Below are 19,396 nucleotides of genomic sequence, written 5' to 3'. Positions count from 1 at the left end.
TTAATAAAAAAAGAAATTAATTCTAAAAGAAAAGGTAGGCTTATCATTGGTTCCTGTGTTAACCTCTCACTCTACAGTCCCCGTTCCTTCCAATCGTCTGTCAGTACTTGCTTTCTTCACACCTTCCATCAGGTTGGGATCACATGTGTGCTTCACAAATGTTAAGGGACATATTCCTATATTTAGAAAATCTGACAGGGATCCTCTCTCTTTCTCTCTTTGCAATCCATTTTACCATGGGGCTGAGCAAGCAATACAATCCATACATGGAGATAAGGAAAACAAAAACCTAAACATCACTAAGAATACCCCGTGCTTGTTCTTTCCCATTCTTCCTCCTGGAATAAGGGGAAACAGACCCAGTTTGCCACAGCTCTCCAGGACTGTGGCCCACTTCTTCACTTCCATTGGGAGTATCCACCAGTCCTCGGTCCAGGCATCTTCATCCTGGTCTTCGGTGTCCTCCACGCCAGCTTCTATACCTCTGGGCTGGATTTGGGTTGGTTTCTCCTCTTGGTCATGCATGTTGTCACTCCTCCTAGGCTCCTGCCGAGATGTTTGCCCTTGCGACACTCTCAGCACATCTCAACTTTCTCCTCCGTCTGCGTTTCATGATTCTACCTCCACCTCCTGACAAATGTAGTGTCCTTATGTCTGCTTATTTCCTGGCCTATTTTGTTCTTGTCCTTCTCCACTGTCAAGCTTTCTCCATTGACTGTCCACTTTGTTTCTCTAGGTCCTCTCAACGATGAAACTTCATTGCTGAGTCTGGAATGGAGACAGCGGGTTCAGGTATGTTTTCTGCTCCCCCTTACCCTGCACTCTCTCACAGGAATGTGCATATATTATATGAAACAAGTCTACTTTGAATTAATCCCATCTGCTTATTCGTTATAAGTTTGACTATAACTTTCACAAGAGTAATATCCTTACTAGGCTTGAGAATATGGCTGATCATAGCTTCTACATTTAATTTTATTTTGGTGCAGTTTTTTATATAGCACCAACTTGACCTGAAGGTATCAGAGCACTTTACATGAGCACTAGTTGCATTACAGATGGACACATTCATTTTTAGGCACAGGGAAATTAAGCAATTTTCCCAGAATAACAAGATATTTGAGCCTCTACCAGACTCTAACCTGGCTCCCTTGCTTACAAGTCGGCCGCTCTAGCCATTAAGCTGTTAAGTTACATCGTCCAGTAGTCTTTTTTGTGAGGAAATAATTATAATATATATTCCAAAAAATAGGTAATAGAATACTGTTAAAATGAGGGAGGATTCAATTGCAAATCCATCTCGACCTGCAGCGTTTTCAGGTTAAGAAGTGATATAGCTGTCTCAATTTCATTCCTATTGATAGACTCTGCTAAACATTTTAAATCAGTTGGCAGACAAATATCTCATCAAATATCTGTGAAACAAATTTCTATACCTGTATTAAGATACAGGAAATCTGAAGTATACACATTCCCACAGACTCTTGGAAAGTAATCCAACATATTAGAACAAGCAGGCTGGGTGAAATTTTTTTTCTCAACAATAGAGGAAATATTAGATTTTTCCTTTTTGATTTGTACACCATTGGCTGAAAGCTTTCCCACCGCCAGGGTACCCTCATTGGTGGTAGTCTCTTTACAAATACACATAACAGAACGTAAAACAACATAGCACCCTGTTTTAGCTTTAGTTTTCAAAAGGGTCCTGGATGCCCATTGAGTTCTGCTGTTATTAATTTCAAACTTTACTTAATAAGGGGATTTCCAATACTTTGAAGAATAATAAAGATGGCCACATTTTTAATGTTTTGTAAATTATCAAATAGTTTCCTTCAGATTTTTGTCTTGGAAACATAGCAAATTATAAAATTACAAGGCACATTTGTTTATGCACGCCCAAGTTATTTTAAAAGATGTTTCTGAAGGATTGTTGATATCCATAAACTCTGTGGCGAAGACCCAAAATTCCAGTTAAAAATTAGGATTGTCCTAAGAGGTGTATTGCATCTCCATCTGTTATTCCCTTTTTTGCAGTAAGAGTATCAAAATCAGAGATGGATGATGAAGAACCGGGTTATTTAAGACCCAGCGGCGGCAGGGGCACGCCCAAAGTCTTCGGGTTCACCTGTCTTAGAGTACAGAGACACGGGACTCTTCGTGGTGACGTCAAAGATCGAATTTATTGACTGCAGCCAGCAACAGAAGTCCTAGAAATCATCACGGTATGAGTTCTCAGGAGACTGCTCAATTTTACAAAGCAAGTCATCCCTTTTTATGCCAAAAATCACATTCCAGACAAATACCTAACATTTACAAACTGTCCAATCACATGTGGCCACACCAGAGGTATCGCATGATGGTAAAACCCACTTTTCAGTTGTCCAGCCCATGATCAATCATCGGTCAAACCTAACATTCTTCTTTAGACAGGCTGAACGAACCCATAATAAAAAGACCACAATCCCATATCATAAATAAGCCATAAAGGAAGAAACAGAAACAGGTGGGAGAAAGATAAGACATATTTGTACATCGTAAAAGTTTTACGATCTCCTGTGCTTTAATCCTCAATTTTGATCAGCAAGGTCGGCCTCAGGCAACAGGGTCAGTTCACTCAGGTCATTCAGGAGTCAGCTAAAGTGTACGTGTACTAAAGAATCATTCGGCCGTAGTCGTCGGCCTATGTGAGGGCAACCACAAAATGGCTGCCATGCACAAAATGGAAACCAAGGTTCAGAACAGAATCTTCAAATACATAGTGAATCCTTGTGCGTAACGTAGCGAAATCACTCGTACTTGCCGAACTCATCGGTTACGGTTCCTCGTTACCCAAATCATAACGGAACCATGACATTTGAAACATGGGTTCAGAATTCACGGAACCTCAGACCCTCCTTTTGCCCTTACATAGGCAATTACTCAGTCTATATCGGAGTCAATGTCAATTCTCATTAGATCACCAAGGTGCTGTTGAAGCATTATCTTATTCCTCTGTGTATCTCTCGAGGCAGGCGATCCCCTGACACACATAGTAGCACAAAGGCCACATATGGCAGGACCGCACTGTATATAAAGACAACACGAGAAAAGAATTGCTAAAGCCACACCAATGACCATCAGAATCTTCCATCCCCAAGTGGATATCAGTCCCCAAAACCATCCCGTTAACGACCAATCTCCTTTGTCCACATGTATAGACTCAGAGATCTTATGTAACTTAGAAATGGCCTCGTAAACTGTCGGAGCATTATCTGGGATGAAAACGCAGCAACTCGATTGGATCACTTTACATACTCCACCTCGATCTGCGAGTATGACGTCTAAAACCATACGATTCTGTAACGTCATAAGGCGATCCGCTTGAAGCTCAGCTGTCAGATTACTAAGGGCACCGGCAGTTTCGTTTATGGTAGATTCAACCACTCTCGTCAATTGCCGTAAGCCTCTGCTGTTAGCCATAGGTCCCCAAAACGGTAAGAAACCCTTAAAGAAGTCTCCCACTTCCTGTCCAGCGGTATCTTCCCGATCGAAAACACCTCTAACAACTCTCGTCTTGTGGTAATCTGCAGCAGCAGTATACGTAGGAGGCAACAAGTATCCAACATAACACGTTCCCTAAAAATCAGGGGGCAACCATGTATATGCTCTGTTGTAACAAACAAAATACGTGCCTTTAGCTGCCAAAAACGGCGGGGAAGATTGAGACGAAAAAACGTACGTCTGAGTCCAAACACTCTTCCCCAGCTGAGCTTTCGGATTTCTGCCATTACCCTGCAGACATAATTGACCTCGGTGGGGTACGACCCAAATCGGAGGTGACCTCTTTCGTTTCTGCTTTTCACTCAGACTAATACTGTATCCAGTTGCATTCCAACCGACATATGCCATTTGCTCATCTCTGGGAATAGTTCTATAAGTATCGATCTCTCTACTCATATTTAGAACTCCTTTCCCCATAGCTTGATTACTCGTATTTTCTCTTACAGAACGCGGAGGATAAACCTCAAGGGCATAAAGGAACATAGTCTGAAAATCCCACAAAGAACCATTCTGACTAAACGGTAAAATCAAATAGGGAACACCTCTATCCGTAGTATGCGGCATAGGGCCACACACCCAGCAATTAGTGATGTTCACCACCAACTGATGTTGCTGCAGTAACTGTATGAACGAGTTGTTTACAAATTCTGACCTTCTAATCTGTTCGTGTTCAGGTAAGACATGAAAGGAGTGCAAAGAAGTAGTTGTAGGAAAAGACATAGGTTGGGAGGTGGGTGCAGAAGTCAATTGGGTAGCGAAAACAATCCCACCCACCAATGCTAACGTCATGCTTAAAAACATCAGAACACATGTAATCAGGAAACATTTGCTCTACATTAATTTACACAGTTTCATTTTCACAGCAGCTCTCTCTGTCCCAGGAAACTCCATCCTCTAACCGTGCTGTTCGCGGCAGGTGGTTTTCTTCTGCTAAGGAATGCGTCTGTCAGTCCAGGGAACGCCCTGAGACCAACCAGAACCGTCAACCTTGTGTCACACAGCCTGCAATCCCAAGTCTTTATACCGCGACCCTACAGCTGAGCTCGGATGGCAGCTCGAAAAAGCAAAATAGGCCAAAACAGTTTCTTGGATGAGAGAGTGCAGTTCTCCAAAAACAAGAGGAAAAAAATTATGCTTTTATTTGTTCATTGTTTCTCGGTCGTAGATTATAACGGCCTTTACCAGGCGCTGTGTGATCTGTAAATAAGAGTTCAGCCTCAGTGGTGTCCAATCTCAAATGTGGAGGTACAGCTGCTTGCAGAATGTCATCGTCCTCTCGTTCAGAATTTGTCCATACTAGATGTGCATCGCTAAACGGCATGAACTTCGGCACTTGTTCTGTCTCTGAATCACCAATACCATCACGGACCCACTGGTCGTACGGCAGAGGTAAAGGCACCCTCTTACAATGTACACCGTGGATCCAATTTCGTTTCCCGAAAACCTTCACCGAAGTTCTTGTTGACAGAAGGACTTGGTGGGGGCCGGTCCAGCGGGGCTGCTCGTTTTTGGTCCGCTGAAAATTCTTTACCAGGACCCAGTCACCGGGATTGATGGTGTGACCTGGATCCACAGATGCTGGTGGAAAGTTATCATGAACCTGTTGATGCAAGACACGCAATTTAGCCGTCAAATCATATAAATAGTCCACCAATATAGGATATTCGATGTCACTAAACTTCACTGGCCTCCGCACTCCCCACACATTCGCCGGACGGCCAAACACTATTTCATAAGGACTAAGGCCAATCCCGGAATGCAGTGTAGTTCTAGTTTACAAAAGTGCCAACGGCAAAGCATCTGGCCATTGAAGACCAGAACTCGCCTGAATCTTGGCTAACTTTAACTTCAAAGTGCCATTGTAACATTCCACTAGTCCAGCTGATTGGGGATGATTTGCAGCATGAAATTTCTGTCGGATCCCCAACCCTTCACACACTCTCTTCATAACCTTCCCCACAAATTCACTCCCATTATCACTCCATACCATCCTTGGCAACCCAAACCTTGGGAAATATTCTTTGATCAAGACTCTAGCTGTGGACAAGGCCGTATTGTCTTTTAGGGGGTATGCCTCTACCCATCTAGAAAAGGCACAAACAACTACAAGGACGTATTTCAAGTTGTTACACCTTTCCATGTGGATAAAATCCAATTGCAGAACCTCGAATGGATACGTCGGAGGCGCAAAGTGACCAGCTGGAGTTGGAGTTCCCTTGCCAAGTTTATACTTCAGACACACCATACAATTCTTGACCACATTCTCAGCACATTTGGGAATTCCAGTATTCTGCCACACTGGAGCCAACAACTTACAAATTCCTTTCACACTAATGTGAGACAAACCATGTGCCATCGTAACCACCGCAAGCACATATGCATCCGGTAACATCCATCTTTGGTGTTCTGATAACTCAACCCAACAACCAGTCGAATCCAATCTACCCGTGGTTTCTCTCCACACGCTCTTTTCACTTTCAGTAGCTTCAGCTTGGATTGATTTCACACTCTCAATCGTATCTTCACACATTCCCGCTGCACCAATCCATCTCGCAGGGCCTGCAACATACATTCTACTCATCACATCTCTCGCTGTTTCTTTTGCAACTTCATCCACAAACGCATTACCACGACCAACATCATCCGTAACCTTCCGGTGAGCACTACACTTCACAATCGCAACTTGCTTCGGCAAGGTAAGTGACTCCAGAAGCTCATTCACCAACTGTCCATGTTGAATCTTAGTCCCATGCGACGTCAGAAATCCTCTTTCTCTCCACCAGCGTCCAAAACAGTGGGCAACACCAAACGCATACTGACAGTGTACACATTCACTCTCTTTCCCTCAGATAAAACACACGCTCTCGTTAATGCAATCAATTCCGCTGCTTGCGCCGAATTATGGCTCACTCGTGCTGTTTCAACAATTGTGCATAATGTCGTGACGGCATATGCTGCAGTCGTATCACCATTCGGGAGCTTGTAGCATGAACCATCAACCCATAACGTACCATCAGGATCCGGAAGAGGAGAATCTTTCAAGTCGATCCTACCCTTCGTCTCCTCTTCCGTCCTCAAAAGACAATCATGCTGTTCCTGACCATCTGTATCCACTGACGTCGGCAACAACGTAGCTGGATTCAACACATTGCACCGCTTGATGTGCACATGACTAGCGAAAAGCGTCAATTCATAACCTGACAACCTCGCACTAGTAAGGTGCTGAGTCTTGGTTCGATTTAATAAAGTGTCCACTGCATGTGGAACCATCACAACCAACGTATTGTCCATCACCAATCCAGCAGACTGTCGGATAGAAACAGCTGTAGCTGTAGCTCTTAAGCAACTTGGCAACGCTCTAGCTACCGGATCTAAAGTCGACGAGAAATACGCACATGGACGCTGCTTATCACCAAATTGTTGAGTCAAAACTGACAAGGCACAACCTTATCTCTCGTGGACGTACAGTGTAAAAGGCTTACTGTAGTCGGGAGTACCCAACACTGGAGCCGAACACAGCGCATCACGCAACTCAGAAAAACTCTTCTGACAATCGTCAGACCAAGGAAGAGGATTCGGTATATCCTTACAAGTTAATGCCAACAGAGGTTTCGCCAGCAAAGAAAAATTCGGAATCCATTGTCTACAATATGATGTGATACCCAGAAAAACACGTACCTCTCTCTGCGTATTTGGCACAGTCATTTGGGCGATCGCTTGAATTCGTTCTGGGGTCAACCTTCTTCCCTCCTTCGACAAGAGATGACCTAAGTAGGTCACTTCTTGGCGACAATACTGCAACTTTGAAGGTGACACTTTATGATGCAAGTCAGACAAATGTCGTAACAAAGAAAGAGTAGCTCCTTTACAAGTTTCCTCATCATCAGCAGCCACTAACAAATCGTCAACATACTGAATAAGAGCAGTACCAGCAGGCATCGCAAGAGTGTCAAGCTGAGTTTTCAAAGCCTGGCTATAAATGGAGGGACTTTCACAATAGCCTTGTGGAGCGCGTTTAAACCGGAAGCTTCGGCCTCCTAAAGAGAAGCCAAAAATATATCTACTCTCCTCAGCAATTGGAATACTGAAGAAAGCATTTTTCACATCTATAACCGAAAACCAGGCAGCTGAAGCCGGAATCATGGTCAGTAAGGCAGTAATGTCTGGGACAACTGGGAACTGTGGCACGACAATTTTATTAACCTCTCTAAGATCGATTAAAAACCTGTAAACAGGTGGCTGAGAAGAGTCAGTGCACTTCAAGACAGGCAAAACCGGACTGTTACACACATTACCTCTCGTTTCTTCAATCACATCTTTCTCAATTAAATCATAAATGATTGCTAAAAGCGCTCTTTCACCATTGCTAGAAATCCTATATTGCGGAATACGTGGCAATTTGACATTCGCTTTAAGCGTCACAACGTAAGGTGGAATCTCCAAAAGACCCACATCATTAGGACCAGTAGCCCAAAGAGTATCAGGGAGAGAACGCAATTCCGGTGGAAGCCGATCTTTAGATAAATACATCGGAGAAATCACTTTCTTACCCAATGTAAGCTGTACTCCCGAAGGAGAACAATGCAATGTCGCATTCAACCTTTTCCAACAAATCCAAGCCTAACAAATTCTCACCACAACCTGTTGTTAAAATGAGAGGTGCTTCCAATTCACAAGGCCCTATAGAAAGAGACAAAGGACTAGAAACTGGATTACAAACTGGGGCGCCAGAGAATCCTACAGAAACATTCGTTAAGCCAGACAAAGGTGCGCCAGGGAGTTTAGAGTGCATGATAGAACTCTTCGCTGCACCAGTATCCAAAAGAAAAGGCTCTACCACACCCGATGTGGCTACTGCAACATAAGGCCCACTCTGATCTACTGGAACCGACACTACTCCCTCTCTTTGTCCATGGCTGTCCTAACAATCATTATAGTCGGCATTCTCACTCTCAACATAATAGTCATCAGCATAGTACTGAGTCGACCGACCAGATGCAATTTTCTGTTGATCAAAGCAATTCATAGAATTTTGCAGGGGAAAGGAACGTTCGTTCTGAGGAAACGCACCATGACCTGTACCCCTCCAAACTTGCTGAAAAACACCACGACCTCTCGAGGCCGACATACCACTCGCACGCTGTCGCAACACAGGGCTCTCATTTTTATAATGACCTTCCTCCTTACAATACGCGCACTGATTCAAACCCAAGGGTGGTCTTGGAGGAAAATACCCAACGTTCTGTTGCGGTCTCTGAAATGGCGGAGGTTGCTGAAACTGTGGGCGTTGCTGCGATTCTTGCTGATTCAAGTGAGGCGGATACGCCTGCTGCAAAAGAACCTTTGTCTTTAAGTCTTTTGTCTTCTTCTCTACTTTCTCTTTCTCGTCCTTATCCCTATTTTCATAATACTGTGCAGTTGCCAATATCTGGGCCGACGATGAAACAGCCCAAGAACTTTCAGAATCTTTCAACTTATTAGAAAGTTCAGGGAGCAAATTAAAGACAAATTTATTCACAAATAATCTTTGCCCACCTTCCGTACTCATGTCCTGACCTCTATGATCTATAAATGTTTCTTCAAACCTAGTGAAGAAATCAGATACACTTTCATCTTTCTTCTGCTTACATGCTGTTAACTTATCCCAATTCACTCGTAGAGCAGGCATCATCATCTTCATTAAATCAATGATTTTACCTGGCAAATCCGTAACCAAAGGTTCAGGTTTAGCACCTCCCTGTTGTCTACCATCTGCAGCAATAATATTCGCCCAAGTATCTCTTAATTCTGCCACATGATTCTCATGACGAATCTTCGCCCACAAAGGTTGCGGAACTACATTACCCATCAACATGTCTATGTCGGCTAAATTCATGATACACGCATCTACCGTCTGAGACAACTCTTTGTAGTAACCAGCAGGATTCTTACGAGGATCAGGTAAGGTCTGCTTAAGAGCCAAGACCTCTGCTCTCTTCCAAGGGACATGTACCCATACTCGCTGAAAATGAGCCGGAGCTGCAACAATACCCTGATTTACATTAGGCTGGACTGCTTCCTTCCATACAGGAGGAACTTCTCTAATGGGATACTGTCTCGCTTTTCTTCTAACAGAAGAATCAGGTTCGTACAATGTCTGAGGCGGAAGGCTAGATCTAAAAGCCAGTATCGTCTCTACGGCATCTGTAATATCAGATTCCACTATCATCCCTTTAGCAAAATCCGACTGAACATCAAGTAGTTCCTGCGGGATCAAACCCAAATCATTATCTTCCCATTCCTGACGCAGAAACATACACATCATATTAAAAACATACCTCTGCTTAGGCGGTTCCCACTGAAAGAAAATATCCATAACCGCTGGCAAATTATACCTTGATACATTCATAATCCATTTACGAGCCAACAAATCCAACACTGTCCTTTCCTCGGAACTAGGAAGCTGACTACGAGTCTGCTTATGGTCCGAAACAGGGGTCATATTCAATGACCCAAACAATGGAGACAATAGACTAGAAACAGTCTCTGTCATTTGTTTTCGAACAGAAGGAGAAGAAGCAGACATAAGAACAGGAGAATAAGTATTTTGAGGCAAAGAAGGAGTAGGAACAAGAACAGTAGGAATCCCAGATGTAGAAGCGGAAGGCAAAGGAGTTTGAGGCAAAGCTGGTAGCAAAGCCTGCGACCCTAGAGCAGGTTGAGCAGGAGGAGGTAAAGCCATCTGTGGAGTACCAGGGGGCTGAGCAACAGCAGGAGGTTGAACAACAAAGGGTGGAACAACCGGGGGTAATAGAGGTGCAGTAGCACCCTGCATATAAGGAGGTGGTAATCTCAGTAAATGAGACATCAAAGGATCTTTTTCAAGATCTTCAGTCGCTTTCGGAGAAGGAGACGGCAAGGCTGGATAACATTTATCTATGGCCATACAACGCTGCCTATCTGAAACTTCACTCGCTCGCTCCTCTCCATCATCTCTATACTGCCTAGCAGCTTGTAGTACTGACATAGTCTTGTCTTTCCTATCTCGTTTAGCTAGTTTAATTTCTCTCTGTTTGGCTTCTTTACGCCAAAGGCGAAAGGAGTCAAACATTGCCGGCCGGGCTTTCTTTCTAAACAATTTAACTTCCAAATTATCTAGAATCTCGGTGTCATAGCTACCATGATGTGGCCATTTTAAAACACCGTCTTTCCTAGTGTATCGGACCCATACTTCATTAAACGTAACGGGGCCCACTCCGTGTTTAGAATAGAGCTCATAAGTCGGAGTTCCAACTGGAGGCATCGGACATGAATCCTCCAATCGGTAATCTCTGTTGCAACCAAAACCCAACCAAGTACCAAATTTGCTACGACTAGGCATCTTCGCTCACTAATCGAGCTTTAAACTTCTAGGGATTATCTCTACCGATACACTCGTAAATATACGAGACCCTTGGCTTTGGAAATTGTAATTTTCAAATCAAAACTAAGGACCAAACAAACTAAGAACCAAGAACCAAAAACTAAGGACTGGGAGCGACCCACTTATACTTGACTGAGGTATCAGTCACGCCACCAGAAGACCCGTCTATCGTCTCACCTTACAAAGCTGCACAAATGGGTCCAAGACAGGGCGACAGTCAGGGCAGCAGTCCTTCGTAGCCGTCAGGAAAGCGGGAAGCCTCGCAGCAAAGACCTTCAGTCCACGTTCGACATGCCGGGGTTGGTGAAGTGGGGGCCCTCTTCAGAATTTCCTCACAAAGCTCCTCACGATCTTCAGGCTTGGACCGGTACCGCTTGATGTCGCCCGACGTTGGGCGCCAACTGAAGAACCGGGTAATTTAAGACCCAGCGGCGCCAGGGGCACGCCCAAAGTCTTCGGGTTCACCTGTCTTAGAGTACAGAGACACGGGACTCTTCGTGGTGACGTCAAAGATCGAATTTATTGACTGCAGCCAGTAACAGAAGTCCTAGAAATCATCACGGTATGAGTTCTCAGGAGACTGCTCAATTTTACAAAGCAAGTCATCCCTTTTTATGCCAAAAATCACATTCCAGACAAATACCTAACATTTACAAACTATCCAATCACATGTGGCCACACCAGAGGTATCGCATGACGGTAAAACCCACTTTTCAGTTGTCCAGCCCATGATCAATCATCGGTCAAACCCAACATTCTTCTTTAGACAGGCTGAACAAACCCATAATAAAAAGACCACAACCCATATCATAAATAAGCCATAAAGGAAGAAACAGAAACAGGTGGGAGAAAGATAAGACATATTTGTACATCGTAAAAGTTTTACGATCTCCTGTGCTTTGATCCTCAATCTTGATCAGCTACTGGGAAAGGACTGGCTCAGCAAGGTCGGCCTCAGGCAACAGGGTCAGTTCACTCAGGTCATTCAGGAGTCAGCTAAAGTGTACGTGCACTAAAGAATCGTTCGGCCGTAGTCGTCGGCCTATGTGAGGGCAACCACAAAATGGCTGCCATGCACAGAATGGAAACCAAGGTTCAGAACAGAATCTTCAAATACATAGTGAATCCTTGTGCGTAACGTAGCGAAATCACTCGTACTTGCAGAACTCATCGGTTACGGTTCCTCGTTACCCAAATCGTAACGGAACCATGACATTTGAAACATGGGTTCAGAATTCACGGAACCTCAATGAGGCACATACTGAGTAGAAGGTACATGGCAATATTTAGGAATTCACTCTAATTAGAATAGCAAAGTCTCCAGAAATCAGTAAGAGCACTTGAAAATGAATTTTGCTTTCCAAACCATATTAGGGAGGGGAAAGGGCTGTGCCAGAGATGCCTTACTTAAGTCTATTGTGGCCAGGCCCCATAGGACAAGGGATGAGCAACGCTTGAACCTTACTTGACTTGTTCACCTTTACCTGAAACCTGTTCAAAAGTGCTTCATGGGCAAATGACCAAAGTGCACCATGCTCTAGACTAGTGTTCTTCAAACTTTAAAATACTGCGCCCCGCCCCCAGTGGAAAAAAATAATAATCGGGCCCCCCTTAGAATTTTTCTCAATTATTCTATTAAATTGTATCTCATAAAAGTATCCACAGTGTGTGGCTAGGAGTGTTGAAGGATATTTGGAGCCCTTCCCCTTTTGACACATTCTCCCAGCTAGAATATAATTGACAAACGATGTTAGTGATGGCCCATTACAGAGCATAAAGCATCGTTTCACCCCAGCCTGGAGCCCCGCCTGGGATCGCCCCCAGTTTGAAGGCCCCTGCTCTAGACTGTGCTTAGGAAAAGAGGTGTCAGCACATTGTTTTTAAGGATTTGCCCAAGACATCACTTGGAGTGCTGCTGTGAAATCTCTTGTAAACAGAAAAAAGCTTAAAACGAACTCCGAGCCTGCCTCTTAATTACCATCAGTTACCATTGGTTGGAATTCTCATTTTCATGCTTCTCATTGGTCAGCGCCTCCTGCTTTCACTTTGTCTCCGTGTCATCCTGTCTTTCATGGAGCATGGACCAAGTACAGTTTTCTGTCTGCGGCCAGTGTCATTCCACTTTTGTTTACTTTTAATCTTGCACTCCATTAGAGTTCATGAGTTTGCAGGCCCTCTATACCTCTACCAGTCCCTTCCACTCCCTCTCCCTCTCCCATCATTATTGCTTGATCCTGGACCTCCCACCACCTCTTGCATCCTTGTGGCTTTCCTCTGTTCCTCCCACTGCCTCCTGTGACCTGGTTGCTGCCCCGTCCCTCCTACACCTTTCTACTGTTTTGTTGCTAGGTCCGTTCCTCCCACTCCGTTCCACTTCGTCTTTACTTGCCCCATCCATCCAAACCCTTTCTACAATCATGCTGCTTGCCCTGTATCTACCATTCCATCCACCTACATCCTTGCTTGCCCCTGTCCCTCCGAACACTCCCACCTCCTTCTTTCTAGCACCACCCACCCCTGTAAATCAGAAGAAAATACGATATGACACAGCCATACCACAGCATATTTCTGTTACTTACCCCTGTGTCTCCGACCCCTCCCGCCCCTCCAGCATCTTCTTTACTTGCTCCCATTCATCAGAAACAAAAGCTTCTTTACTTTATACCATGTTGCACAGCAGCCCCAGCAGTTGTGCAACATGTCTAAAAAATATCGACAAAGCCAATAGATCTTGTATACGCAAAACCTATCGGTTTTGCCAATGCTTGTCTTTTCTTGTGTCAAGCTACAGGTGCTACATGTAATCACATGAAGTTTGGAGTAAGAGTTGATACTGTCTGTAGTAAATCTGCCTTTTTGCATGGCCACTCCTAGTTTTCCGCCTTTTGGTGGACCCTCTTATATTGCGGATTTTCAGACTGTGTTCATGGGCACTGTTGTCCAGTGCTCTTCCGTGAGCACTGTTGTCCAGTGGCCAGTGTATGAGCTCTGACCCCTAAAACAGGAAGACATTGGCTAATACCTGATTGGCATATTTACATTTTCTATAAGGCCATAGCATATGGTGCGGAAATACATCCATGGCTTGAAACGTTAACTACTACTTGTGGACTGAAGCACTTACGGTGAAATCTCCTAGAGTGAGAAAGGAAAACATGGCTTCAGGCCATTGTAGCAATACTTCTGCAATGCAAAACCTGCAATGTGACCTGGTAAATCACTTCTATAGAGGCCTTTTATCCTACAAGGTAAAGTGCACTATACTTGAAGATGGATAGGCAGAAACATATTACCGTATCCCTACAGTGACAAAGCCCAAAATGCTAATTCAACTGTGTCAGGACTTAGCTGTCCTAGGTGTAATATCCGAGTACAGAATAAAATACAATTACTGTATCTCATGAGTGGAAGACAGACAATAAAGCCACTATTTTTAAAAGTCGAAATTCAATAGTGAAGGTGAATGTTTAATAAATATTAAGGAAAAAATACTTTTAGTAAGTTTTTTAGAAAGTTACTATTTACCTGCCTGTAATGTCAGCGGCTAATTACCATAAGTCTCCAACATCTCTCAACCTGTGCTCAGTCTTGAAGAGGTGTGAACAAAGCTTTTGCTCAGTGTTGCATAGGTGTGAACAAAGCCTTTGCCCAGCGTTGAATAGGTGTGAACAAAGCCTGTGCTCAGCCTTGAATATGTGTGAACAAACTGTGAAATGCCTTCCAGGAGCAACCAATAGTCTGACCTGAATGTATGTATGTATTGTAATTTATAGAGGCAATGGTTACTCCATCGGAGTGTTCCCCGCTAAGATTCCATGCTAACAAGTAAATTGAGCTACACTACCTAAAGAAAAGACACAGCATTAAGGTTGTCTAAAGAACCAAGTTTTTAGTTTCTTCCAAAAGATTATTTCGGACTGTTGCTGCCTCAAATCTACCAGACGTGAGATCCATAATTTAGCGGCCAGGTAACTGAAAGAGCGACCCACCCCCAATCATGCTCTATTGATCCTGGAAACAACAGCCAAAGCAGCACCAGATGTCCTCAGACAACAAACAGGGTGGTAAGAGGATACAGATAACCAGGAACTCTCAAATTTAGAATTCTGTGGCAAAAGAAGAGGGCGTTGAAAGAGATTTTTTCCCTCATTGGGAACCAATGTAGTCTTCTGAAGGCAGTGCCCATGGAGGAGAATCCGGGGATGTTAAGCAACATCCTTGCCCCAGCAGTCTGAATACATTGCAGAGCTCTGATTCTACCTTGGTTACCCAAGGTTGAGCACATTGCAATAGTCCAATCTAGACATCAGGAGAACTTGGACCACAATTTTGTTGGCTGCATCAAACAGCAGTCCCAAGATCTTACGCAGCATCTTTAAGATGTTAAAACAAGCCCCCATAAGATTGACAATCTGGTCATAAAATGACAAGTTATTGACAAACCAAATTCCTAAGTTTTTTGTCTTTGGTTTAGGAGTTTGGATGGGTCCCCACACATCCCCCCACCATACGGTGGACCTGATGGAGGGCTGTTTCCCTACAATCAGTACCTCTGTTTTTCCAGCATTAAGTTTCAGACAACTGCGGTCCATCTCATCAGCTAAGCCTACCAACCAGTTACTAAAGTTGGCTGCAGAAAGACCTTCATCCTGGACTAGTAAGATGAGTAACTAGGGCCTAGATGTAGGTAAATGTGAATTACCGATTCATAAATACCGAATTCTACCGATTCGGTATTCATGAATCAGTAATTCAAATGTAGGTAGAAATTCGGTAACAAATACCGAATCGGTATGATTCGGTATTTACCGATTCTGTAATTACAGAATCGGTATTTGCCATTGATTCCTATGGGCCTTGAAGCCCATAGGATTCAATGGCAGTTACCGATTCGGTAATTACCGAATCTGTAAATATACCGAATTTACAAGGGGGACAGGGTGTCACTTTGACACCCTGTTGCACCCCTGTAACTGGCTTGTGTGCCATGTGGCACACATAAATGCCCTTAGGGCATGTCTGTGTGCCACATGGCACAGGTGTACATGCACAGATGTGCATGTACACAAGAATTCGTTATTTACCATGCAATTGTATTACATGGTAAATAACGAATTCTAAAGGCCCTGTAGCACTGTTAGAAGTGCTACCTACATAGGAAAATACAGATTCGGTAATTTTACCGATCTGTAATTTTACCGATTTGGTAAAATTACCGAATCTTTGTTTTCAGTGCCCCTACATACCAATGTCAAAATACCGGTCGGAAACGGCAGAAAATCGGTATTTTCGACCGATTCCGACCGGTATTTTGACACCTACATCCGGCCCTAGGAGGGCAGATGTAGGTAATTAATTACTGAATCGGAAGGAATCGGTATTTACCGATTCGGTAAATACCGAATCGGTAATGCCCATTCATTCCTATGGGCATTGAAGCCCATAGGAATCAATGGGCATTACCGAATCGGTATTTACCACATCGGTAAATACCGAATTTTGCAAGGGTGCAGGGGGTGTCACTTTGACACCCTCTGGCACCCCAATTACAGGCATGTGTGCCATGTGGCACACATACATGCCCTAAGGGCATGTCTGTGTGTCACATGGCACAGGTGTGCATGCACATATGTGCATGCACACCTGGATTCGGTATTTCACCCCCCAATTGGATTGGGTGGTAAAATACCGACTCCTAAAGGCCTGTGGCACAGTTTGCAGTGCCACCTACATGTGAGATTTACCGAATCGGTAAAATAACCGATTCGGTAAATTTCCCGATTCTGTAAAAAAGGTCCCCTACATCTCAATGACCCATTTACCGGTCGGTACCGGCCGAATTCGGCCGTTACCGACCGGTAATGGTCACCTACATCGGGCCCTATATGCTTCAGTTTCTGGTTCTTTGCAGCAGTTTTAACATCTCCTAAGAGTGTCTTGTTGCTCAAATGGGTGTAATTGCTGATATTTATATGTTTTCCTAGTCTTCATTGCTTGATTTTGCTTGCGAAAAAGTGTCACTCATAGTCTTTGGAATGTCACTCATGATTACACTGAAATTATGAAAATGTCACACTTGAAAATCTCAAACCTTGGCAGCTATGTGAAGCCAGTATTTTTCCCAGAAGATCAAATTCTCCAAGTGCTCTCTTAGGGAGATCTTTAGTATAGTAACAACTCCCTGCTCTCTGGAGCGTGTTTCTGCAGTTGTCACTCCTTCGGTAGAAACACGCAATCAATTTGCCCAGTTTTTTCTGAAAAAATAGATAAGACCTAGATCTCATTTCCGGTTGAAGCCAGAGAGTCTTTGCCTCGTATCCATTGGTCTTCGCCATCTAGTTCTAGGGAGTACTTTTCGGTTAAATGCCCTCTCTATCGCAGAACTTCAGCCTCTTGTCCTTAAAATCAAATCAGGCTCTCCCTTGGACCCTGCTCCACCTATTAGATTAGCATCTGGCGAGGAGGCCATTCTACCTGCTCTATGTGACCTGCTTAGTCAATCTTTACTAGAAGCCAACTTCCCTCTCTGTGGAAACACGCAGCAGTTATTCCTCTTTAAAAAAAACCTTCTTTAGATCCGGCTAAACTTATACTTATATCTTTGCTTCTGTTTTTTGCGAAAATAGCAGAAAAAGACATGTCAACCAGCAATTGACGGAATATATGGAGAGGGAAAAGCTTTTGCATGAGACTCATTCTGGTTTCTGGACCCATTATAGCACCGAATCGGCACTTCTGCTTACTTCTGAGTTCATGAGACATATGGCTGATGAGGGCAAGACGGCTGGATTGGTCCTACTGGACTTGAAAACGGTCTTCAACACTGTGTCCCACAGCCTTCTTCTTGAGCGGTTGTGGGGTTGCAGTGTCAGAGGATTAGCCTTAGGATGGATGACCAACTTCCTCCAAAACTACACCTTTCAGGTGATCCAAAAGTCTTTGCTTCAGAGATCTTCTCCCTCCGGCAGGGGTGCCACAGGGTTTGGGTCTGAGTCCAACCTTGTTCAATTTATAAACGCGCCCTCTAGTGGATGTGGTGGATCCTTTTGAGGTTAAAATCGTGTCTTATGCCAATGACACCTACCACTTCTTAAATACCGATTCGGTATGAATCGGTATTTATGAAGTGGTAAAAAAGATTTACCTACATCGGGCCCCTAGTGCCCTTCTAAGCTGATCGTACTATTAACCAAAACAGAAACTTAGATCTGCACCACTCTCATTGAAAGTGCATGTTGTGCCACTACAAACAAAAGGACGTTTCTGTAATTTTCAGCAGTCAGTTTTTTTTTCTTTTTTAAATTTCTTTATTACTTGTATTTCTCCAAACCATTAGAGCATGCGTAAATATGATCATACAGCATTTCCAACTCAGCTGGGGTGGTGTTTGTTGCCACAATAATACATTTCAGAGTGGAGACCGCATCTCACATCCGTGGAGATTCCGCTATCATCGGTATTCTCCTCATCTTTTCGCGCTTAAACATAACTCAAACAGTATTCAGCAAGCAGTTATTGAAGTAGGGTCAGATTATCTATTGTGAAAACCGTCCCAGTGTGCCTGCCACTTGATCACCTGGAGTACAGAGAATAACATAATGACTGCTGTGGGGGACGCTCCAGGGGATTTATTTTTGTGTCATAGTTTTTTAACCCTCAATCTCTGTTGCTGCCACCACCTACCTTTGCCGGCTGAGCTGCTGCTCATGCCCCTGCTGCCCTCGAGGCCATGGACGCCATACCCTGGTGGGACTCGCTGTTCCAGGGTACACTACACCACAACGCCCGCGTTGGATGCAGCTGCCGATGAGGGAGGCGTGGTGTTCGTGCTATAAAACGCTGCCCGACCCCCGCAGCGCGGGACGCGCGCGGGCGAGGCCCGGGCCAAGGGCGGGCCTGTCTGTGCCCGTCAGGTGCCGGAAGAGGCAGGGCAGAGCCACCCCCCTTTCATTTGAGGCTGTGGTTTTTTGTCTAACATTTGGACTTTTGGAGATTGGCCGCAGGTACTGTTTGCTCCCTGTTATTACAATCGTAGGAGTTAACAGACCATATTTGCACTCCATCACTAGCAGTCCATTGCTAACGTTCTTTGTTCCAACAGCTCAGGGACGAATTAATATTGAATTTGGCACAATAAGTCCTATAGACCCAGACTTTGTTCTCTGACCCGGAACCTTGTACTGCTTACTGCACTTTAGCGTCTTCAAACTGTTTTTATGTATTAATATCATTGTCGCTATACACCACTTATTCACTTGGCACTTTTAGCGCAAATACCAGGTCTTGCCGAGTTTTTTATTTGGTATTCTTATTGGCTTTTGTCACAGCATTTCCTCTTTTTAGGTCTCGACTATTATATTCCGCAAGGAATAAATAGACAAGAGTATTGTGGGCAAACCAAGCTCTGAAACCAGTGGATTTCGGACAGTTCGTGTGGCTTACTGAAGCAGAAAG

This window comes from Lissotriton helveticus, chromosome 12 (genome assembly GCF_964261635.1).
Source record: "Lissotriton helveticus chromosome 12, aLisHel1.1, whole genome shotgun sequence".
In the NCBI taxonomy this organism is placed as follows: domain Eukaryota; kingdom Metazoa; phylum Chordata; class Amphibia; order Caudata; family Salamandridae; genus Lissotriton; species Lissotriton helveticus.
This window is presented reverse-complemented; position numbering follows the sequence as displayed.